This window comes from Danio aesculapii, chromosome 4, assembly GCF_903798145.1.
Source record: "Danio aesculapii chromosome 4, fDanAes4.1, whole genome shotgun sequence".
Taxonomy (NCBI): Eukaryota; Metazoa; Chordata; class Actinopteri; order Cypriniformes; family Danionidae; genus Danio; species Danio aesculapii.
Window position 1 is genome coordinate 14729466 of NC_079438.1, and position 25173 is coordinate 14754638.

The window sequence follows — 25173 nt, forward strand, 5'->3', positions numbered from 1 at the left end:
TTTGATTCTGCTGCCGACATGTAAGCTATACACCCATACTCAAGGACAGACCTCATGAGGGCCCAGTATATATTTTGTAATCATGTCCTACTCGCTCCCCACTCTTGCCCTGACAGGCAACGAAGTATATTAATAACCTTTTTACCTTTGTCTATGATTTTATTCAGATGATGTCAGCTTTTCATCGAACCAAACCCCAAGAAACCTTACAGTTTTTACTTGTTCCAGTGGTTGCCCATACAGTTTTAAAGCGAGTGATATCGTTTTATGCCATCTTGAGAAACAAATGACCTGAGTTTTTGCAACAGATAGTTTGAATCCCCATTTATTTGCCCATTTTTCCACCTCAAATATTGCATTCTGTACTTTCTTTTACACAAATGACACATTCCTGCCTCAAATCCATAATGCCCCATCATCTGCACACAACAGTTTTCCTAAACTTTGTTCAACCTGAGAGAAATGTCATTTATCATTATATTGAACAACAAATGGGCTACAAACACTACCTTGAGGAGTTCCATTCTCCACTGTGTATTAACTTGAATATTCTTTTCTTACCCTAACTTGTATCTTTCTTCCAAATAAGACATTCATGACCCAATTTTACATTTTACCAGTGACTGCTAAAGATTTTAATTTAATCAGCAATCCCTCCTTCCAGAGCATATCGTACATATGCCTTTTCTACATCAAAAAAGATAGCTATAACAACTTCTTTATTAGTCTGTGCTTTCCTGGTGTCTGATTTGTAGGACTCAAATAGTCCATTGCATGCTCAAAAATTGACGGAGATCTGAGTTGAAAATTAAGAAGTTTTATTTTGAATGCAAGAAGTTAGAGAATACAAGTTCTGCGCAGGAGAGATGTAACCTCAGTTCAGCTCTGATCTTTTAGGCTCTCCTTCATGCTTTTATGTCTTTCGCACATTATCTAATCCCAAGCCTTGACAGTTTGACCATTCAGCAACCAGACGTTCCTCTTTCTGGTAACTGTGTATCTTCTCTTGACAGTTGACCTTGCAGATGTTTCAGAGCACGAACACACAGCTCATACATTCCGTCATCCTCAAAACTATCTGCACTTTTATACACCCAAACCCAATAACAGAATGTACTGTTCTCAGCAACCTTCAGCAATAATATACTGTAGCAGTTAATTCCTCAAAAAAGAAATCCTTTATGTCTGTATTTATTAGCAAATGTTAACAACAATAAAAAATGCTATCCTTCAATCCCTCTCTTGGCCTCTGAAAAGAGGCCACATCACTTTAATAAACACTTTAAAAATCTCAGAATACTTGGTCCAATATGTCCAGATGAGCTTGGGTCGAAAACCTCGGTGAGGAAAGACACCCAAGCGGCCCCCTAGTTGACTTATGGGCAGCCACCACATGTTCACCGGAAAACATCATATCAGACCATTAAGAAAAATAAAAGCAATAAACACAATCATAACAGTAAAACAATGATGGTCCCTATAAATTCCCTATAAACCAGTGTGCTCAGGCTGGACTGGGCCGAAAACCCCTGTGGGGAAAGTCACCCAGTCTGTCCCCTAATTGACGTTTGGGCAACCACAACATGTCAGCTGAGTCAATCACACTGAAATTATCTAGACTACAAACATTTCAATAATCAAAATGTAAATCTGAACACATTTTCAAACAGCAAATTTCTCAAACATCAATATCTAGAAAACACATAACTTGTGATGAATCAGCATCTGCAAAGAAGCACAGTTATTGGGAAAAAACAACATTTAAAAGTCATATTCCTCCTCCTCTTCCTCCTCATCATTATTTCCAGGAGATATCAGCAGAGGCATTGTGTAAGGGGGTGGAGCTCCATCTTTCTTTTCAATTGCTGCTATTATCACCCTGTTACACAATGTTCTGATACACGGGATGCAACAGCATCCACAGGTCACTATTATGGCCACAAAGGTAGCTATAGAGATCAAAACTGATGTAAACATGGTTTTATATTTTCCAAACACACCGGTCAGCCAATCATCAAATGGGTTATTTACACCAGAGTGTTCTGCCATTGTTTTAGAAAGGGTTTTTAATCCTTCTAAAGCCCTAGTTACTGATCCGTCTGGGGCGGTATTATTAGGAATAAACGAGCAGCAAAAATCTTCAAAGAATACGCACGTTCCTCCCTTTTCCGCTAGTAGCATATCTAATGCTATTCTATTTTGTATTGCCATTAATGAGGTTGGGGCCAATTGTTCCGATAATCCTTCTACGGCATCTCTTGTTAAATTTGCCAATCTCATCACATTATAGTGCACATAATTTATTCTATCCACATTTTTACTTGGGGTGACGGAATAGTGCTGAAATTATTGGGATATTCTCGAACCCGGCAGCAATTTGGTCTACTAGTTTGTATTCATCAGGGACTCCTCTCGGCACCCCTATTGAATCTATATAGGTCGGGGAATTTGTAGTTAAGTCGAACATTGCGTCCCTTTTTCTTCTCCCAGCTGTACTTCCACCCCTTCCCTCTTGTCTGTTGCCAATCAGTGTTACTGGTGCTACCAACCTAACCATTGCACATATACCTTCCGTAGTTTTCCCTTTTATTCTTACAAACAATCTTTTCCCTCCACAATAATAATATAGTCCTCCCCGCGCCCAAGGTCCTATTATATCCCCTGCATTGTTGATAATCTGTTTGCACCACAAAGGGTTAATATGCCCTACCCTGACTAGCACTGTTCCGGTGGGAGTAAAATTAAAACAGGTGAAATTTCCTGGGTCTGCAGAAAATGGGCCTGTTTTTGTCTGGTTATTTATTGGCGGGAATATTTCTGCTAGAGTGTCACATCCTTTTGGTCGATACTGCCTAGTCAAATTTATCATGCATCAATATCCCACTGGGTCAATTGTTATCAATGGGGCGGGTTCTATTCGAAGGGTTGGTCTAGCTTTTGCACATGCAACACAATCTGTCATTCCTGTTTGTTTAGCTGTGGAAATCATCCATTCTAACCACAAATTGGTTTCCCCGTATCCCGTGGCTTTCTCTAGTATATCCTCAGGGGTTAATTTGGTATAATCCATTTGTATTACAACCCTTCGACCTCTAATTTCTCTACTATGATCTCTGATTGGGGGTCCTATAGTCGTTGTCTTGTTTCTATCTATTACATTGACCCTGTCTAAAAACTCAACTTCTATGATTCCCAGGGGGTCAGTTCCTGAGATCTCGACTCCTAATAGTATATGGAGAAACTTAGGCGGACTGTTTTTCCCAGCATAATGGGTCTCATCTAGGGGGTATCCTGTCCACTCCCCTATGGACATAGTAATAGGGTTCTGGGTAGGACTGTAATCCCTTTGTATTTTCAGTTTTCTCCACTCGTTTTTAAAATTCCCTAACCATGTTGGGTTTGGTGTCCATTTCCCTGTGTACCCCACTACTTGATCCCACCCTCTACACCACTTATTATCCGCTTTGCCCATCGTGTTACACCATGCATTCATAGTCTGATCAAAACAAACATATACGTCATATCCTCGCCACGAACTATTGTGTCCCCCACAGTGAATTACCTGACATAGATCAAATGTGTAAGATGTTGTCTCTCCCTTTACATATTCTATGGACAGCCCTCCATAATACTTGGAACACCTGTTTTCTTCCCCTAGGGATCTTTTTACTCTGGTTGGTTTTACAGTTGAGGTTTCATTGCTGTTGTGACTTTTTCCTACTCCTAGAAATGTCCCCACTATTATCAGTGTTAATATCCCCACTATCCCCAATAGTTTCCAGTTTTCCCACAACTTGACCCTCATGTTTTATTGATGCTGGTTTTCCTTATTATTCAATTCTGGTCCTCCCTTTATATTATTTTTCACAGTGTTATTGTGTTAACAGCAAATATTATATAATCAATATCAAAGCTACAATAAAATAGCAAGCACAGTAAACTTATTCTAACGTATAAACTGAAATGGTTATATTCTGATCTTTAAATGTCTTTTCAATAATGTGGAGAACTCTATAGAATTCCAACTTGTCCAAACCACACCCCAGCCGGGGTATTGACAATCTGGTGATGTGTAATTTGTCACACCACGTTCTCATGCAGATTAGACTGCTCTCAAAGTCCTCATATGTGGGTAGGTCTCTAGCAAACGTTTTTGTGATCAGGTGGAGAACTATTCTGTCTACCTCGTGAGTTATAGCACAGTCACCTTTCGTTTTCCTCTGGGCCTTTACCTTGTCAACCCCATATCTTTCTCTGAATTTTTTCACTATGCCCACTCCAAATGCACAGTCTGCACTGACACAATGGGCTACAGCTTCTCCTTTAGGGGCTGTGAATAAATCCCCAGTTTTGTGGACCACCTGCAAAGTTTGTAGGTTACTTTGTGATGGATGAAAATTGTTATCGTGTGTACGTGTTTGTGTGTCACCTCCTTTTGTGGTACCCTCACTCCCTCCTGCACCTCCTGTATTTTCTGTGGTATCCTCCCTCTCTTGGACCTGCGAAGCAAGGTCCACTCTGGTGTCGTCCAATGATCTGGACGGTGGGTCCGCCGGACAGCACCATCTCAGATGGTACCAAGTGTCACCTTTTCCTGCAAGACGAACACAGTGAGAGGTGCGTGCAATTACCTTAATTGGAGCAGACCAGTGAGGCTCTTTCCATTTACGCCTGTAGATTCTCAATCTCACCCAGTCCCAAGTTCGGTCAGGTAGGGGTGCAATTAGAGCAGTCAATTTGTCATAGTAAATTTTGTGTGATAACGGTTGTACTGGTTCCAATTGTAGTGGGGTCAGTGGGCCAGGAAATTGGCGACCAGTCAACAGTTCAAAGGGCGTGTATCCTGTTGCCCCACTCACAGAGCTCCTTACTGACATCAGAGCCAGTGGAAGAGCAGCCAACCATGTCAATTTAGTCTGTGCACAGATTTTAGCCAATTCGTTTTTCAATGTTAGATTCAACCGCTCAACCTTACCTTGTGACTGTGGGTGATAGACTGCCCCGAAATGGTGTACTAAACCCAATGCCTTTTCCACATCAGCCAAATGTTCATTTTTAAAGTGTGAGCCGTTGTCAGATCTTACTCAGCTTGGAAAACCATGACGTTGGATGTAATGGTTTATCAGACATTTAATGACAGCAGTGCTGTCTTCCTTGCCCACCGGGAAGGCCTCTGGCCATCCAGTATATGCATCAATCTTAACAAGCAAGTATCGTTTACCATTTACCTTTTCAATCATGTCAGTGAAATCAATTATAACTTCATCTCCAGGGCCATTTGCCAATGGGAACGATCCCTGAGATGGTTTCATAGTTGGTTTGACATTGTGCATCTGACAGATGTCACATGTCTTTATGTACCCAGAAATTAGGTGTGGCATAAAGGATGCCACCATGATTGCTATGCTCGTGTCATTTGCTTATCACCACAGTGTGCATGTGTGTGGGCATCTTTCAACACGCTTGGGACTAGTGACGTTGGGAGCAAAGCTCTACCATCCGGTGCTGTCCAAAGGCCATCCTCGTGTCTGATTGCCCCTTTGTTTTTCCACACAGACTTTTCTTCAGGAGCAGCCATGTCTTGCTGCTCAGATATGAATTCTCTCGAGAATTCTGGTAGGAGGGATGTCACGTCTGGCTCAGAAGTCACCACAAACTCACCCTTGTAGGTAGTCTGTGGCACGTTTTGCCGCCAAAGTCTGCTGCTTCATTCCCTTTTGATATTAAGTCAGTTCCTTGAGAATGACCAGTGCACTTGATAAAAGCCACTTTGTTTGACAACATTATGGCTTCAGAGAGCTCTCTTGATTCTTTCTCATGAGTAATAGACCGGCCAGAAGAAGTTGTGAATCCACATCTGATCCACACAGGCAGCTCCACGTGGGCTGTGGACACTGCATATGCAGAATCAGAGTAGTTGACAGCCTGTCCTTTTGAGTGTCTCAATGCATTGATTAGGGCCAATAGTTCTGCTTTTTTGTGCAGATTGTTTGCCAATTAGGGACTCCAGATTGTATGGTGACCAATTGATCATTCTGTAATTTAACCACAGCAAAGCCTGCTTTCAGAGTTCTATCATCTGCTCTGTGGCAGCTACAATCTGTAGACAGTGTGATTAGGTTGTCTGTTTCAGGAAGTGGGGAGGCATTTAGGCCCTCTCTAGCAACTGCTAATCTGTTTTTAGCTAACTTCCTTTTCTCAAGCTATAGTTTCAAAATTCTTTTTTTCAGCTTTAACAACTCACTTCCTTCTTTGTCCCCTCTCTCTACTGCTTTGTATATGAAATCTACTGCATACCTTTGCATTTAGTATCATCACTGCCTGGTACCTCAGGAGACTGTTCCATGGCCTGGGTCACACCAGCAGGAGCTCCTTGTAACACTGCTGCCCTGAAAATTCTATTAGTAACAGCTTTAGACATTTGGTTTTCATCGCATGCTTCTTCTCAGTCTTTGAAAGTATCTATTTATGTATGCTGCTCCATTTTTACCATCCCAATGTTTAAATTTCATGTTCTCTATTGACCACTAACTGCTTCAACTGCTGTCTTATAGTTGGGTTTTAGTTAGGTTTTGGAGTGATCTTGGTATAATCTCTGTATGGTGGGGCAGTGGGCGTCGCTATCTGATCAGTCTTAGTCTCAGCCTCAGCTTCCTGTTTTTTACTCAGTTTAGCTTCAGCTTCTTTGCTGTTCACTTCCCTTTTCTTTGATTTTAGTACAGATGCTGCGAGTGTAACTCTAGAACATCTTCTCAAATCTTTATCTAACTGTTTTTCTTTCTTTGCATGGGCTCGCTTGTGTAACAGCCTTACTTCCTCTTTTCTGTGTCTGAAAACAGCTTCTTGTGCTCTTTTCTCTTTTATTCCCACTTTCTGAAACAGAGACCCCTTTTTGTACATACAATCAGTACTATAATGTTCAATCATTTCACGTTCACATTCTCCTAGTTCTTTTGTCAAATTTTCCTATCTTTTTGATCAGTTTGTGCCAATAAGATATCTACCATTTTATCCCATTGTTGTCTTAAAGGAGGACAATCATATTCCTCACATTCTCTATCAAATTCTCCTTCCATTTTATTTTAATGTTATTTAATCCCTACACTCTCCCTATTTCTCAATTCACTAAACCTGCTATCCTTGAGAAATGTCTTGAAGATATCAAGTCCTCGTCAAGACCAGAGGGATCTTCAAGTTTTTTGCCTTCTCAGGAAAAAGGACTTCTCCGTTAGATAGATGTAGGCCTTTTACATACACTATCCATCCTGATTGTTGAAGAGTCAATTGTCTTCGTCAAGACAAAATTTCTTCAACTAGTTTTGCCTTTTTAGGGAAAAGGACTTCTCTTTAGACTCTAAAAGTCTACCCTAAGTGCCTCCTTAGAGAAAAGGACTTCCCCTAGATCCTAGTGATCTACTCTAATTCTCTATATTCTTTCTCTCACAACTCATTCATCTATATTCATTCACAATTTCAAATTAGTTTAATTTACGTATTTTATAATTTCTTGCATGTCAAAATGTCATCAAATACATGAACACTGTATTTACTGATGCCAAAAACCGTTCGTTTAGATTATTCAATAGCAGAATTTAAGTAAAAGATTTCTGCTTACCTTTGTATAGAGAGGCCTCTCTGGTTTTGGCATCAGAAACAAACGTCCATCTATTTGACAGTCTCCAGTCAATCACGTCGTCGGGTCACCAATTGTAGGACTCAAATGGTCCATTGCATGTTCAAAAATTGACGGAGATCTGAGTTGAAAATTAAGAAGTTTTATTTTGAATGCAAGAAGTTAGAGAATACATGTTCTGCGCAGAAGGGATATAATGGCAAATGAGCTTCCTGTATTCAGGCTTTTATACTGTCTCTCACACACTCCCTAACCCTAACTACTATAGACTTATATGGAATTGTCTTAACAGGTTAACCATTCAGAAACCAGATATTCTTCTTCCTAGTATCTGTGTATCTTCTCTTAACAGTTCACCTTTTAAGGCAGATGTTTCAGAGCACGTACACACAGCTTATACATCTTGTCATTCACCCCCACCCAACAACAGGATGTGCTAGCATCCTGTAACATTTCTCTATACTTTGTGCACCTAATAAAGCAGCTAACCCTTTAAAAGAAGAAACCCTTTATGTCTGCATTTATTAGTAAATGTTTAGCAAAATCTAACAATAAAAAAAAATGCTATCCTTCAATAGTTAGATAGTTTTAATAGTTAAAATCTATAGACCAGGGGTATCCAAACTACGGCGGCCCACGATGCTTTTTATAAATATCAATAGAATCTGGCCCGCTATACATAAATTAACATTCAATGAATGCATTATTCAATAAATAACCACTGGGTGTCGCTATCACATGCCTTCAATTAGGCAGCAGATCCTGTTATGAAGTAAAACAAACCGAACAAACCAAAGGAAACATAATTCAGGGCTTGACAGACTGCCTGATGGCCCGGGGTCAGCGTGCGAGACGCTTGGGCCAGTGTACAGAATGTTACTGGCCCAATCAGGCCAGTGCTGCCTTGTCACACAAGTTTGGCTGTGACTGTCTGTCAATTGCGTGTTAATACAATCTTAGGGTGCTTTCACACATAGACGTTTGTTTCGGAATCTGTCTTGTTTGCCCCGTTAGCGCAATTCGTTTGGCATATGTGAATTCAGCAATCTCGCTCGCATCCGCACCAAATCAATCGGTCCGAGATCGCATGAATGAGATGGTCTCTGCTCGATTAAGCCGATCAATTGTAGTGAGAAAACAAAACAATGCAACGAACTAACGACCCAGACTATCACAGTGTATTATGATTGTGTAATAGCCGTATATATGGCAATACGAAGAGAGAATGATGAGTAAGGCAAGATGTCATTTCTACCAGTAAATGTTCAAGTGTTCATTCAGCACATGCTGTGCTTTGTTATTATGGCAAATTGTGGTGTCGATAGGATGCTCTCACAGAGCATGTGACAGTCCCTCCCTAGAAGAACTGTGATCCAGGGTCTGAGACTTTCTCCTCGCCAGGAGGAGGTTACAAGCATTAGATTTATTTTTGACAGAGCAGCTGCAGCATACTGGCATGAAGGCCCTCCGAGCCTTGAGGGCTGAATTCTGCCAGCCTTCCCTGGTGGTCTAGTGGTTAGGATTCGGCGCTCTCACCGCCGCGGCCTGGGTTCGATTCCCAGTCAGGGAACTTCCTTTTCACCTCTATGGTGAACTTTGAGCTCTAGTGACAAAGATATGTTCGATCTGCACAGGCATGAAAGCAGCTCTGAGCGCAAAAGATCTCTTTCGAGCCGGAGTCGAATCAGCGACCTAAGGATTGCCAACATACCACCTACAGTCCTCCACTCTACCAACTGAGCTATCGAAGGCTTACGAGGGTTTTCCACAAGCCCACCCTCTTAGGCTCTGTACCTTGAAACTAGGGGAGGCCCACAGCTAGGCTTGAGGGCAAAATTCCACCAGCCTTCCCTGGTGGTCTAGTGGTTAGGATTTGGCGTCCTCACCGCCGCGGCCTGGGTTTGATTCCCGGTCAGGGAACTTCCTGTTCACCTCTATGGTGAACTTTGAGCTCTAGCGACAAAGATATGTTTGAACTGCACAGGCATGAAAGCAGCTCTGAGCGCAAAATATCTCCTTCGAGCCGGAGTCTAACCAGCGACCTAAGGATTGCCAACATACCACCTACAGTCCTCTGCTCTACCAACTGAGCTATCGAAGGCTTACGATGGTATTCCACAAGCCCACCCTCTTAGGCTCTGTACTTTGAAACTAGGGGAGGCCCACAGCTATGTTGTTATCAAATTTTAAAGTTCATTTTCAGAGAGGAAAAAAAAAAGGAGCGGCCTCAGATAGCTTTAGCATCACATCTGCTGTGACTATGCTGGACCCCACCACTGCTCCTGTGCCTGTGCTGGACTCCAACGCTCCTGTGCATGTGCTGGACCCCACTGTGCCTGTGCTGGACCCCACCATGACTGTGCAGGTGCTGGACTCTACTGTGCCTGTGCGAGACCCCCCTGTGCTGGATCCTAATGTGCCTGTGCTTGACCCCACGGTGACTGTGCATGTGCTGGAACCCACTGTGTCTGTGCTGGACCCCACCGCCCCTGTGCCTGTGCTGGGCCCCACTGCTCCTGACCCCACCACTTCTTCAACTAAAAGAAAAAAAGGTAAATGTATTTCCAAAGTTTTTAAACAGTTGTGAATGTAAAACTTTTTATCCCATATTTATTTACCAATCTAATCTTTTTATCAATAATTCTTTGAAGATTGTCATACTATAAACTAGCTGTAGTGGTTCTTATTTATCCTGCATTACTTCCCATATAGTTTCCTAATAATTGTAAACTATTATTCTGTAATGATTCCCATTTAAAATGTTGTTATCAAATTTTAAAGTTCATTTTCAGAGAGGAAAAAAGAAAGGAGCTGCCTCAGATAGCTTTAGCATCACCTCTGCTGTGACTATGCTGGACCCCACCACCGCTCCTGTGCCTGTGCTGGACCCCAACGCTCCTGTGCATGTGCTGGACCCCCTTGTGCCTGTGCTGGACCCCCCTGTGCCTGTGCTGGAACCCCCTGTGCCTGTGCTGGAACCTCCTGTGCTTGTGCTGGACCCTATTGTGCCTGTGCTGGATCCTATTGTGCCTGTGCTTGACCTCACTGTGCCCGTGCTGGACCCCACTCTGCCCGTGCTGGATTCCACTGTGCCTGTGCTGGACCCCACCGCCCCTGTGCATGTGCTGAACCCCACTGCTCCTGACCCCACCACTTCAACTAAAAGAAAAAAAGGTAAATGTATTTCCAAAGTTTTTAAACAGTTGTGAATGTAAAACATTTTATCCCATATTTATTTACCAATCTAATCTTTTTTTAGAGTCAACAAAAAAAATTAAAGACAAGAAACATAAAGGTGAAGTATATCAAAAGGCTAATATCTAGTACAGAAATATTAGGTTTTGCTGGTATGTGTTAAAAGTGTTATAACATATTTGTATATTTCCTATATATTTATTAATTTTGTAATGTACTCTTTTTTGTTTCATTTATAACAGACCAATGTTCAGAATGCATGGAACAGCTGGAGAACAACAGCTTCCCATACCAGAGGATATTGAGAAACAGAATGAAAGGAGTAAGTGGTTTTGTTAAGTAAGTTCGCAGTTTTGCTTGTTTCATGTAATGTTTTACATTTTACAACTTTTTTAATTCTAGAGATTAAATTTGTTACCTTTATTCTTATAGCAGTTGTTTATTTATAGCATTTTATAGATTGTTTAAAAGCAACTTTGGGGTGATCAAGAGGAAAATTATCATTCAATGATGCAAACACAGTTTAATTGTTTAAAGACAGTTCAGTGTTGTTCAAAGACACTTCAGTGTTTTAGTTTATCATCGACATTAGATATGTTACATTACACATGAGTTATTTTTGGGGGCAGAATATTGTTTTCTAATTTTTGCTTTTTCACACAGGGTAACTTCGAAGTCCTTGTTAGATGGGCTCCCTGCACATCATGGTATGTACTCTTGCTATATTTCAATACATTTTCATTGGTTACAGCTTCTGTCTTAATCCACTTTTATTAAACTTGGATGATTTAAATTGTATTTTTTTCTTTTTCTTATTTTTCTGTTATAGTGGAATCAAGTGGAAAGACTCTTGGGAGCCATCATCATTTGTTTGACTGTAATATTGAAGTTTATTTGTTAGTGATTCTACAGGCTCATGTAAAAAAAATAAATAAATAAATAAAGCATGCTTTTACCATTGCTAAAACAGTTCAGATAGGACAGTTATTATCAGTTCAGCCATGTTGCTCACTAATCCACATGCAGTATTTGTTAGATATAATAATAATAATTTACAATAACTGTTCCACTCAGATACACACACTGCAATTTATAAAATGGCATATGTTTATTAATAATGATTACTTATGTTGTTATTTTTTGGAAATATAAATGGTGTGTATGCTTAACACAAATAAAGTTAACTGTGTTTGGTAAATAAGTTCAGACTGCTTATTTGCATACTGGGATAGTTGACATTTATTTAATGTTTTATTCTAAAACGTAATTCCGTTTTCAAAGCACTTAATTGTTTCATTTAAAGCAAATACATGAAGTGGTATCATTAAGCATTTAAATTATGTTAATTATTTTATAGTATCAGCACCAAACTGGATCCAGAATTGTATTTGCACAGTTGTATATTCAATGTTGACATGCAGTTTCTATTTCTGTACACATACATACGTATAATTTTCTCCTTCTATTTGCTATACCAACCAAATTTGTTATTTATATGCTACAAAATAGCCATTTGCAACGAATTGTATCCTGTATGAATCCTTCAAGGTAAGTAAAGCATTAGAGTCTTGCTAAAATTGATGCAATTTCATAACTTTATAAATTTGTCTATCATTTACTCACAATAAAAGTGAACAATGTTTGTAGGAAGTAATTGAAAATTAATATTGTAAAATGTATCATAACCAGATGAAAATTGAGGTGGGTGTTAAGGAATTAACACTTTAATAGAAAATACATAGAAAATAATAATCAATTTAATTTGCCTTTCTTCACATTGTCACATTATCAAAGTTATTATCAGATATTCATCAAAGACAAAAATCATATCGTCGTTCTTAATAATCATTTGCTTATTATTTAAAGAAAAAAACATATTTTTATATCATTGTAGCTGAATAAGGCATGAATCCTGTGCAGTTACACGAGCAGTTCAGGTTCAGTTTAATATATAAATGAACGTACAAAAAATAGAGATAGATAGATAGACAGACATATTATTTATATGTAAGCTTTCTACGGTCGGAAGCTAAAACAATATACGCCTATATTCTGACGTCTCTGAACAGATCGGGTCTTCATTGGCTGTTGACTCCCTGTAAAACTCCTTGTGGTTGGACTACCTTTCAAGCCATATAAAACAGTGCATTATGTTATAAAGTATGTTTTTATATAATCAGCGCGTTAATAAAACGTCATATTATCAGTGAAGCGTTGCTATGTGAGAAATTACCACTTCACTGAGATTCAAACCCTAATGGCGGGTTCTTTGACCGCAATAATAAACTACAAATAATCTCGCCATGTTTACCATTTCCCTTGACTGATTGACAGAGGCTTATGGGAAATGTAGTATAAAACTGTTAATGTAAAAAAATATATATATGTTAATAGTTTATTGGATGGAAAGATTAAAAATATGTTCACAGTATAAGACCCCATGACATATCTGAAAAGCAACCTAAAATTTTATATTTTATATTATTACACATTTTTTAAAACACCTTTTTTTTTTTACACCTTTACATATATGTCTGAAAACTGTGCATAACATTATTGAATGAACATAGCATGAGTAGTTATCCTACCAATTTTCACTTTGATATGCTGATCACACTTTGAGTTATTTGAAATCTGGATTTTTGTATTGTTCATTTGGGGCTCTATTTGGCCCCTGGGGGTTGAAGAGCAGTAAAAGCCACATATGTATTAAGAGCATCATGCACAACTATCTGTGGTGTCAGATTTAAATCTGATTCTTTCCTCTTTTATATTCTCACAACATGCTTGTTTATAGGATTTGTAGGATGTTTTGTGCCCATCAGATGAAATACAGAAATATTTTATATAAAGTTTTAATACTACTACTTCTAGTAGTAGTAGTAGTAGTAGTTGTTGTTGTAATAATGCTAACAACAACATAAATTAGTTGCTTTATTTAATGAATACCCAGGCCTAAGTGTGAACCTGCAACTACTTGCAACTCCTTATTGCCAGGAAAATTGGACAGTTTAAACAAACCTTAAGATGCTTAACTGTTACCATAACACACTAAAATTACAGCATTTCAGAAACATGTGGCTACATGCAATACTTACAGTTGGTCAGAATTATTATCCACCTTTCAATTCTTTTCTTTTTTAAATGTTTCCCAAATGATGTTTAACAGAGCAAGGAAATGTTCCCAGTATGTCTGATAATATTTTTTCGTCTGTAGAAAGTCTTATTTGATTTATTTGGGCTAGAATAAAAGCAGTTTTAACATTTTAAGGTCAAAATTATTAGCTCCTTTAAGCTATATATATTTTTTCAATAGTCTACAGAACCATCACAATATAATAACCTGCCTAGTTAACCTAATTAACCTAGTTTAGCCTTTAAATGTCACTTTAAGCTGTATAGAAGTGTCTTGAAAAATATCTAGTCAAATATTATTTACTGTCATCATGGCAAAGAGAAAATAAATCAGTTATTAGAGACGAGTTATTAAAACTATTATGTTTAGAAATGTGTTGAAAAAATCTCGCCATTAAAGAGAAATTTGGGGAAATAAATGGGGGGCTAATAATTCTGACTTAAACTGTATGTCATCTTGTGTCTTATGCTGGGCATCAGCAATCTGCTTCCTTTTTATGCTGTTTAAGATTTATGTTGTACTATATTTCGATACATCAAGTATTAGCTGTTTGTAGCAATATGGCCCTTTTCAATATTCTGTAATGCACATTTCATCTCTTTTGCTTCTAAAAAAAGCACAATTAGCACACAACAGTAAGTATATGCAAGCATCCCTTTTCAAACCAATTTTGTCCAAAACATTTTTGTCAGAAGTTAATCAATGTAAACATATATTTTTACATATTTCATATAAAAATTAATGAATAAAAATAGTTTACTAAGTCACTTACACTTTTTTATTTAAATTAAATAGATTTACTTTTAAATTATAACATCAAACCTATTCTGATCTTCTTCCTGTTTGCTTGCTTGTCCCTTACCCTATCAATCTTTTTCATCTCTCTTTACAATGGTTATTCCAGCCTGATCTCACGAGAAAACGTAAGTATTTTACGTTTTGTCAGTTTAGTGGCTAATTCGTACGAATTCGTACGAGTTCAGTCATACGAAATTGTACGATTTTAAAAAGGAGGCGTGGCACCTAACCCCACCCCTAAACCCAACTGGCATTTGGGGATGAGCAAATCGTACTAAATTCTACGAATTAGATCGTACGAATTCATACGAATTAGCCACTAAATGAAAAAGTTACGAATTGCCGTGAGATTGTGTTGGTTATTCAGCACCCTGCTGCATAACTGACATACAAATGACATATCACCAATTCAAAGTATAATAACTTTATTGTCACAGTACCATAAAAATAACTGTACAGATCCTGCAATTCATTTGTGCAAACTTTGCAGCCGGACAGTATGGTAACGTTTGTGTGTTTTTTTCCTTTATGTTCTCGGTGCTCATTATTATACTGGGTGATGTAGCTTCACAAAATATTTTCTAAAACGTCAATCAGAAAAGCATGTGTCTGTTAATTATGAAGACAAAAATAATTTAAAAAAACACATTTTAAAACCCACTTTATATCTTGAAATGCTGTTTTTTGTCTTCATATTTTTTATTTAACATGCTAGCGATGCATTCGTTATTTTAATGTTTAAATACTGAAAACATATAAAAGCCATCGTTTAAATGGTTATTGTCATGGATTGGTCAGGCTCTCACGACCCCCACTCACGAAGATCACCATCACCTGACTTCTAATGAGCACACAGCTGCATCACATTCACGAGCACCAGATAAAAGCACAGCACTCCAGTCGCTCATTGTCCGGGCTCGTCTCGACGAAAGCGGACAACTGAGCGACCACTCAGCGTAGTCATCCTCAGCTAAAACAAACGATTTACTTACCTGTTCTCTTTGTATTCCTCCTAGTCTTCCTGGTCCTCCCGAATCGTCCTGTCTTCCAGTCCTTCCAAGTCTGTGTCATCCTCTGTCAGCTGTATCTGGTGTGTGCTGTCCATCCTCGTGTATTCCTGTTACCCAGCCACGGAGGAAAAGACCCCAACATCATTCCTGATCCTCCTGGCTATCCTTCATGTGCTCCTTGTTGTCATTTAATAAACACCCTAACGTTTCCTTACCTCTGTCTCCTGTCCGCTTCATAACAGAAGCCCGGACCCATAACGACGACAACATGAGCACCCCCGATCACCTTCAAGAGCTGGTGGACCAGTTGAAGCGGATTCTACAGCCACCAGCTCCACTTTCCAACGCACCACCAGCACCGAGCACTTCCGCCTCCACAGTTTCTTCTTCGGCCCTTCCTTCCAGTCCCATGGCCCGACCAGCGCCCTACTCAGGCGGAGCGGGGGAGTGCAATGGTTTTCTGTTACAATGTTCCCTCATATTCGAAATGCAACCTTCTCTATATCCCACAGATAAGTCGAAGATCGCCTACATCGTATCTCTACTCTCTGGACCTGCACTTAAATGGGCTGAGACGATCTGGAACCAAGCCGGGCCGGTCATGAATTCCATCACTACCTTCACGGAGTATTTCAAAGAGGTGTTTGGACGTTCTGATGGGGAAGTAGCCGCTGGAGAGCAGCTGTATCATCTAAAGCAAGGTACTCTATCTACACAGGAATATGCTCTCCGGTTTCGCACTCTAGCAGCTGCAAGTGGATGGAATGAGAGATCGTTGTTGACCACGTACCGGCTCGGCTTGGAACCCACTCTCCGAATCCAACTGGCCACATTAGATGATACAATGGGTCTGGAGAGATTCATCCAACATTCTCTCCGATGTTCCGATCGTCTCCGTTCCTATCAACAGGACACCATCACCCCCTCGTCTGCACTCCTCCAATCGCCTGAGTCAACAGCCTCTCCAGAACCAGAACCCATGATAATAGAGTCTGGAAGACTGACATCAGCGGAACGACAGAGGAGGCTGACCCGGGGTCTGTGTCTATACTGCGGTGTCAGTGGACACACCCGTATGGAGTGTCCCCTTCGTCCCATTCGGACTTCAGTGAGTGTATTCAGTACGAATATTGAACAATGTAAACCACTTACTACCACCGTACAAATAACTACTGCCTCTATTTCTCTCCTTGTCACAGCCCTCATCGACTCCGGGTCAGCAGGGAACTTCATCTCCCAATCCCTCTGTCGTCAACTCCACCTCCGTACTGAGGCGTCCTCGCATATATACCAGATACAACCGATAACCCAGTGCACTCGATCTTCGAACCCGTATCCATCGACAATGCGAAGACATCCTTCTTCAAGTGGGGTTGTTACATCAAGAGAGGATTCAATTTCTGGTTCTGGAGGGTGCAAATATGGACATCATTCTAGGGCGCCCGTGGCTGGTGAAGCACGATCCCATCATCTCTTGGGGCACAGGAGAGATAAAGAAATGGGGATCTGGATGTACACCTGCCTGTTTTCCAAATCTCCCTCTTCAAGGTCGGAACCCCATTTCTTTGTTTGCAACATCGGTCGAGAGCCCTCCTGAGAAGCAGTCTATCCACATTCCTAAGGAGTACAGCTCCTTTCATGATGTCTTCTGCCCCAAGAGAGCTTCCCAGCTACCGCCGCATCGGCCATGGGACTGCGCGATCGACCTAGTTCCAGATGCCCAGTTGCCAAGAGGTAGGATCTACCCGCTCTCGCTTCCAGAGAATCAGGCAATGGAAGATTACATAAGGGAGGCTCTGAGTCAGGGGTACATACGTCACTCAAAATCACCAGCCGCCTCAAGCTTCTTCTTTGTGGCCAAGAAGGACGGAGGGCTGCGTCCATGCATCGACTACAGGGTCCTAAATAACGGTACAGTAAAATACCGATATCCCCTTCCTCTGGTACCAGCCGCTTTGGAACAGCTCCGAGAAGCTAAAGTCTTCACTAAATTGGACCTCCGCAGCGCGTATAATCTGATAAGAATACGTGAGGGGGACCAATGGAAGACAGCATTCGTGACCCCTACTGGCCACTATGAATATGAGGTCATGCCTTACGGTCTGGTCAACGCCCCCTCCGTATTCCAAAACTTCATTCATGAAGTCCTCCGGGAGTTTCTTCACCACTGTGTAATAGTGTACATAGATGACATCCTCATTTACTCCCGGAGTGAGGCCGAACATCGCCAACACGTTGCGGAGGTCCTACACACATTGAGAGAACATCACCTCTACCTCAAAGCGGAGAAATGCTCATTCCACCAGAAGTCGATTCATTTCTTGGGATACATCATTGACCAAACCGGTATACGTATGGATGGGAAGAAAATTGAGGCTGTTCTATCCTGGTCAGAACCCACTTCCATTAAGGAGCTCCAGAGGTTTCTTGGGTTTGCTAACTTTTATAGACGGTTTATCAAGGACTACAGCAGGATTACATCACCTCTCACTAATCTCCTCAAGGGTAAACCCAAAGGACTGGAGTGGACCAAAGAAGCAGCCGCAGCCTTCCGCCTTCTTAAGAAGGAGTTCACAAGGGCCCCACTCCTGACTCATCCTGACCCAAATCTTCCTTTCGTGGTGGAAGTGGACGCATCCACCACCGGCGTCGGGGCAGTATTATCTCAACATCATGATACACCGCCCCGACTGCATCCCTGTGCCTATTTCTCTCGGAAGTTGAGCCCGGCGGAGCAGAATTACAGCATAGGAGACAGGGAGCTTCTAGCAATCAAGCTAGCCTTGGAGGAGTGGCGTCACTGGTTGGAGGGAGCCAAACATCCGTTCCAGGTGATCACAGATCACAAAAACCTCCAATACATCAAAGAGGCCAAGAGACTATGTCCACGTCAAGCCAGATGGTCACTTTTCTTCTCACGTTTGATTTCTCCATTTCCTATCGTCCAGGACCCAAGAATCTAAGAGCAGACGCTCTCTCTCGTTTACACGAGCATCACGATCATGAAGAACTCCCAACGAAGATTCTTCCCGAACACATCTCCATTTGTCCGATCACCTGGAACGCTCCTCCAGTCGCTGCCACTCCGGAAGCCCCTGCTCCGCCGGGATGCCCTCCTCATCGGCAGTTCATACCACCTGAACACCGGGTAGATCTGATCCACTCCTTACATACCTCGCTAGGCACTGGACATCCAGGGATCAACAATACTCTCTCGCTAGTATCCCAACGATTCTGGTGGCCAAACATGGCAAGGGATGTGAGGCAATATGTTCAGGGCTGTAAGGACTGTGCCCAATCCAAGAGCCCACGTCATCTACCCGCTGGAAAGCTCCATCCCTTGCCGATTCCGAACCGTCCCTGGTCACACCTAGGAGTGGACTTTATCACTGACCTCCCTTCGTCAGAAGGTAATACCTGTATTCTAGTCATAGTAGATAGATTCTCAAAGTTTGTCAAACTAATCCCTCTGAAAGGTCTTCCCACAGCCTTTGAAACTGCCGACAATATCTTTAATCAAGTCTTCAGGTCATTTGGTATTCCAGAAGATATTGTGTCGGACAGAGGTCCACAGTTCATCTCACGTCTATGGAAAGCCTTCTTCAAGCTCCTAGGTGTGGCCGTCAGCCTCTCTTCTGGATATCATCCCCAAACCAACGGGCAGACAGAGAGGAAGATTCAGGAGGTGGGACGGTTCCTGAGGACCTTCTGCAGTGGTCACCAGAACTCCTGGAGCCAGTATTTGGGCTGGGCAGAATATGCCCAAAATTCACTGCGGCAACCCTCCACCGGGACTCACGCCATTCCAGTGCGTCCTGGGCTTCCAACCACCGCTCTTTCCCGGGATGGCGAACCATCTGATGTCCCCGCAGTGGATCACTGGTTCCGGGAGAGCGAGAGAGTCTGGGACGAGGCTCATCAACATCTGCAGAGGGCAGTCCGTCGAAGCAAGGTAACCGCCGATAGGAGAAGGTCTGAAGAACCCAGATACACACCCGGACAAAAGGTGTGGCTATCCACCCGGGACATACGCATGCGACTGCCCTCTCGCAAGTTAAGTCCCCGATTTGTTGGTCCCTTCACCATCGTGGAACAGGTTAACCCCGTCACCTACAAACTACAATTACCCTCTCACTACCGTATTCACCCTACATTCCACGTATCACTCCTGAAACCCTATCACGATCCTGTTCTTCCCTCCACAGAGCCTGACCACGAAGAGGAACCCCCTCCTCCACTGCTCCTAGAAGAAGGAGCCGTCTACGCAGTGAAGGAGATCTTGCGTCCCGACGTCGTGGTGGCCAGTGGAGTACCTGGTGGACTGGGAAGGGTACGGCCCCGAAGAAAGGACATGGGTTCCCAGAGCTGATATTCTCGATCCTAGTCTCATGGTGGAGTTTCATGAGAGCCACCCTGAGTTCCCAGCGCCTAGAGGCAGAGGGAGACCACCACGGCGTCGGAGGTGTCGGCCCTCAGGAGCGGGCCCTGGGGAGGGGGGTACTGGTCATGGATTGGTCAGGCTCTCACGACCCCCACTCACGAAGATCACCATCACCTGACTTCTAATGAGCACACAGCTGCATCACATTCACGAGCACCAGATAAAAGCACAGCACTCCAGTCGCTCATTGTCCGGGCTCGTCTCGACGAAAGCGGACAACTGAGCGACCACTCAGCGTAGTCATCCTCAGCTAAAACAAACGATTTACTTACCTGTTCTCTTTGTATTCCTCCTAGTCTTCCTGGTCCTCCCGAATCGTCCTGTCTTCCAGTCCTTCCAAGTCTGTGTCATCCTCTGTCAGCTGTATCTGGTGTGTGCTGTCCATCCTCGTGTATTCCTGTTACCCAGCCACGGAGGAAAAGACCCCAACATCATTCCTGATCCTCCTGGCTATCCTTCATGTGCTCCTTGTTGTCATTTAATAAACACCCTAACGTTTCCTTACCTCTGTCTCCTGTCCGCTTCATAACAATGATGACCAAATGAGTTTAATAAACACTGAAAAGTGTTTCACTGACTATATGTAAACAAATAAATATATTTGACATTTAATATTTACATTTTTATCATACATCCATCGTTTTTCAACAATGTAAAATTTAACATTTCATCTTAATGTCGGAGACGCTGTAATGCAGTTGGTAGCACAATTGCCTCACAGCAAGGTCGCTAGTTCAAACCTCGGCAGGGTCAGTTGGCATTTCTGTGTGGAGTTTGCATGTTCTCTCCGTGTTGATGTGGGTTTCCTCCGGGTGCTCCGGTTTCCCCCACAGTCCAAAGACGTGCGGTACAAGTGAATTGGGTAAGCTAAATTGTCCATAGTGTATTTGTGTGAATGAGTGTGTATGGGTGATTCCCGTGATGGGTTGCAGCTGGAAGGGCATCCGCTGCGTAAAACATATGCTGGATTAGTTGGCGGTTCATTCCGCTGTGGTGACCCCAGATTAATAAAGGGACTAACCCGAAAAGAAAATGAATGAATGCATGAATCTCAATGTCAAGAAATGCTTCTAAATCATCACATTGTGTGGCATTATTTGGTCGACTCTGATTTTGTCTTTCTGGTGTTTTCCCGCTATCATGGAGCAGTCCGGCAAATGACAAAGAAAGCTGATCCTGATTGGTCCTCGTGCGTGCATTAAAATGCTGATTGGCTCACAGAAAGAACCTTATAGAGCCAAGCTAGAGTTCGCTTTGTAGATAAACCTTTTTGTTTTTAAATAAATAAGTCTTAAAATGTAAACACTTATAAAAAAAAAACATCATATAATGTAAATAAGATGTCATTTAATAAGAACATGTGAATAACTCAATTTTGACAAAAATGTCAGATAGAACCTTATAATTCTAAGGTGACGATATATATATATATATATATATATATATATATATATATATTAGTGGAGGGCCGTTATAAGACTCTTATCGTGCGATAAAAAAATTGCCGTTGGATTGGGAGCTGGGTGTATTCCACGCAAGCTATGATGACTTATGATGTATACCTAACCGGTGAGCCGTCTGACAAAAAGTGCCCTTCTAAATCAATCAGCAGGATGCCTTTCTGGATCTTTTACATACTTCGAAGACACTACAGACTATATCTACATGGACATCTGTAATCTAACCTTAATAGACAATAATATTGTGGCCGATTAAGCGGAGAAAAAAAAAAAGAGACATCAAATGCGGGATGAAACTTTGTGAACTGATCGCTATATTTTCTTTCTCAAACTCCACACTTATAAAGGGGAAAACCACCACATCACTTTCAGCTCAAAACTCTGAAAGGGGAAAAACCTCAAGAACAACTCGTGAATTCTGTAACATGTATAAATGTATGCACCACAATAAAATTAAGGGCGTTTACGTAAGTGTCGTTCATGTAAGAGTTTCCTGTAATTTTGCCTGACTTTAACTGCAGTTCGGCAGTTCCACATTCACACCATGAACATTGCATTCAGGCCCCCGTGACACACTGGGGTATTAGACGCAAATAGGGGAATAAGGACTGGTGAGTGTTATAGAATTTAATAACACAACCCAATGGAACGAAGAAAAACTTCTGCATTTCACGATGTGTAATGTGTGTGTGTGTGTGTGGTCCTTTACAGACATCCGCATGTGTGGATCTTGTTGGAAAATATGGCGAAAAGTCCTACATGACGGTAATAGTATGATTGCAGTGTTTACTTCAATAATGCCACTAATATATGCATACTCCACACTTAATTCCATTTCTGTTTAGTTCAGTTACGACTTTAGTCAGATTAAAGTAATAAAAAATAAATAAAATCGCTGTTTGGAGCTTATGTAGGCCTACAGTTCAAAATTCATGTTTAACTGAATAAACAGTAAACACAAGTACATCTTACTGAATATCATTTATTTTCATCACCAATTATCATAGTAGAACAGTTTCTTAAGCAGTTTGTGATGCATTTTGGAAACAGGAGATGCCACAACACATCAGGAGTTTCTCAAGTCAACATCTCATAATCTGACACAAATCTGATCTGTCCAAATTGGCAAGCTGCATTGTGTAATCTGAAAGGCCTTTAGGGAGTCTGCATCAGTCGGTCACTGTCATTGCCGTATGGCGAGTTTACACCGCATGAGTTTAGCCGGACTTTCATTCATCAAAATGTAACATTTTCTTAAGAAAGATTTTGAATATGGACCAGTCAAATCAGAAGCCTAGATTCGTCTACAGAGAACCAGGGTGTCACAACAATAATGAACCACTCACGCAGCGGATAAGTTTGAACTGATTGTATTGTTTGTGTTCAGTTTTTAATAAATCATAAGAAACAAAAAAAATTTGAGAAAATACAAAAATAATCGATAATAAATGAAATAATAAAATGTTTCACAAATGTTTCTCAATTTGATTTCTTACAGGTTTCAAACCCGGTTTTACTTAACAGGTGTATATATTAGGTAAGTATAACCTTTACTCAATACTGTTGATGAAATATAACTGAAACAATCCTTTATTTTCACAGGTTTCACTCTCAATTCTCTTCAATTTCACAGATAGAAAAAATAAACATGACTCTTTATCAGTAAAATGAAAGACCCTTATAAGTAACGATTTAAATTGTTATGAAATAAACTATTAAAGAAAAAAATCTGGATTAATTTCTCAATTGTGTTAAATTCTTCTTCCTCTCTGATCTATGCAATTTTTGTATGTGAAAAAACAAAACAAACCCAAACCTCTTACACTTGATACATCAACAATAAATGAAGTAACGAACCAATAAAGCAGTTCACATATGATCACAGTTCTTTTTATTCTCTATAAACTCAGTTTCTCAAAAGTCTTTCTTTTCCTGCAAAAAGCAGTCAGTAATGGTATATTCACGGTTTTGTGATTATAAAATTTCTCAGGTAGCACAACGATATTGTCTGTCACTCAGTTTCTCCTCTGTGAGTGAATCCTTTTCCCAAAAGAAAGAATTGAACGACTGTGTGTTGCTAATAGTTCAGTTTTCTACCATCCAGATCGGCAACAGTATCAGTTTCACACAATGACAAATTGAAGTTAGGTCCGTGTGGCTCGCCAGTCCCAACCCCTTCAGCGATGACAGGAGTTAGAACGAATCCAGAATCCAGTAAGCATCAATCCCAATCCAGCATCAATTCAATGAATCAAAAAGGAGCACAACGATGGCACCAATCCAGGTAAAAGAGGAAAAATAAAACAACAAAAAACCTGACCAAAACCAGATGAACTTTTAATCTCTTTAATGTGAAGAACTTCTTCACTCGATCCTTTTGCTTATTCTTTTTTTCTTCAACATTTACCTCTAATCGTGTTTCTTTTCAGACGATCTCCTATGTTAATCGAGCTAGTTTCACATTAACAAGGCTTCTTGTTATCAGCTCCATCAAAATCATTAACTAATTAAACACGATTTCTCTCACATAAACGGTTTCTTCTCTTTTCTTCTTCCTGCTATATTGTCTTTAGACACATATAATTCAACATTCGATCAAGAATCTCTTATTTGCTCGTTATTTCAAACTTAATGTAAAGAGACCTAAATCTGCGTCTGCTCTCTTCCGCTCCGCCGATGCGAGTGTGCGCGAATTCTATCCGCATCATGATCCGGAACTGGAAAGACGTTACGACATTCTAAATCCTTTCAGATCGCTCTTACAGCAAAAACATATTTTAATGTCTTCTAATCGCCTATAAAAATAATTTGTAAAACAGAAAAAAAAACTAAATGTTCCGTATATTTATTTAATTCTAATCTTGTTTCTATTGGTAACCTGGGTTACAAAAAAGTTTTGTGAAATTGCTGACAAAAGTCCAAAATTGGAGGTAAATCTGTTTGTTCACGCAAGTGACAATCAAACAATGTGAATGATCAAAAACACAATCTAAGGGTGTAGGACAGTGTTCCCTGCATCTCCCTAAACATTTTCTCCTCCCTAATCTTTCTTATTATCTTCTTAGTGCCGACCGTTTGATTGAAGTGTGAAATGTGCACAAATATGGTTATTGGTTCATAATAAGTTGAAACACATCGTTAGATTATTTATTTGCTGTATTTGGCTTAACCGTTCATGGGTGGCTCGCCAATGTATAGATGACTCTAATACATCAAATAAGTAAGCTGACCAAAGTTCTTACGGGCAGAAGACTTTATTGAAGACAATGAATAGTGCAGTTCCTCAGCAGTGATGTTAAATCGTCGGTCTTCAAGTAACTTAACCCAAAGTACTCTCTGTGAGACATTACTTTATAACAAAGTATGTAACCCCCCGGAGATTACCCAACTGCTTTGGTTGGGTCACAACTCTTGAGTTCCTGTAGGCCATTTGGTTCACACCTTTTCAGATGCTGATACTTGTTTGCTTTTGAAACAAGCCACACAATCTATCAACATAT

General features: G+C 40.9%; 1 protein-coding gene, 4 non-coding genes and 1 pseudogene across 5 annotated transcripts in view; 4 read left to right on the plus strand and 2 right to left on the minus strand.

The window, feature by feature from the left end:
* Positions 1–25173, plus strand: part of LOC130222028 (NLR family CARD domain-containing protein 3-like) — a 503712-nt gene that overhangs the window by 99780 nt on the left and 378759 nt on the right.
* LOC130222147 (gastrula zinc finger protein XlCGF8.2DB-like) overlaps positions 1–25173 on the plus strand; it is a 245622-nt pseudogene that overhangs the window by 74559 nt on the left and 145890 nt on the right.
* trnae-cuc (transfer RNA glutamic acid (anticodon CUC)) lies at positions 9132–9203 on the plus strand. Its single transcript has one exon. It is a non-coding gene; the product is annotated as a tRNA-Glu (tRNA).
* On the minus strand, positions 9298–9384 carry trnay-gua (transfer RNA tyrosine (anticodon GUA)). The gene is given in 2 exon segments: positions 9298–9333; positions 9348–9384. It is a non-coding gene; the product is annotated as a tRNA-Tyr (tRNA).
* trnae-cuc (transfer RNA glutamic acid (anticodon CUC)) lies at positions 9482–9553 on the plus strand. The gene has a single exon. It is a non-coding gene; the product is annotated as a tRNA-Glu (tRNA).
* trnay-gua (transfer RNA tyrosine (anticodon GUA)) lies at positions 9648–9734 on the minus strand. The gene is given in 2 exon segments: positions 9648–9683; positions 9698–9734. It is a non-coding gene; the product is annotated as a tRNA-Tyr (tRNA).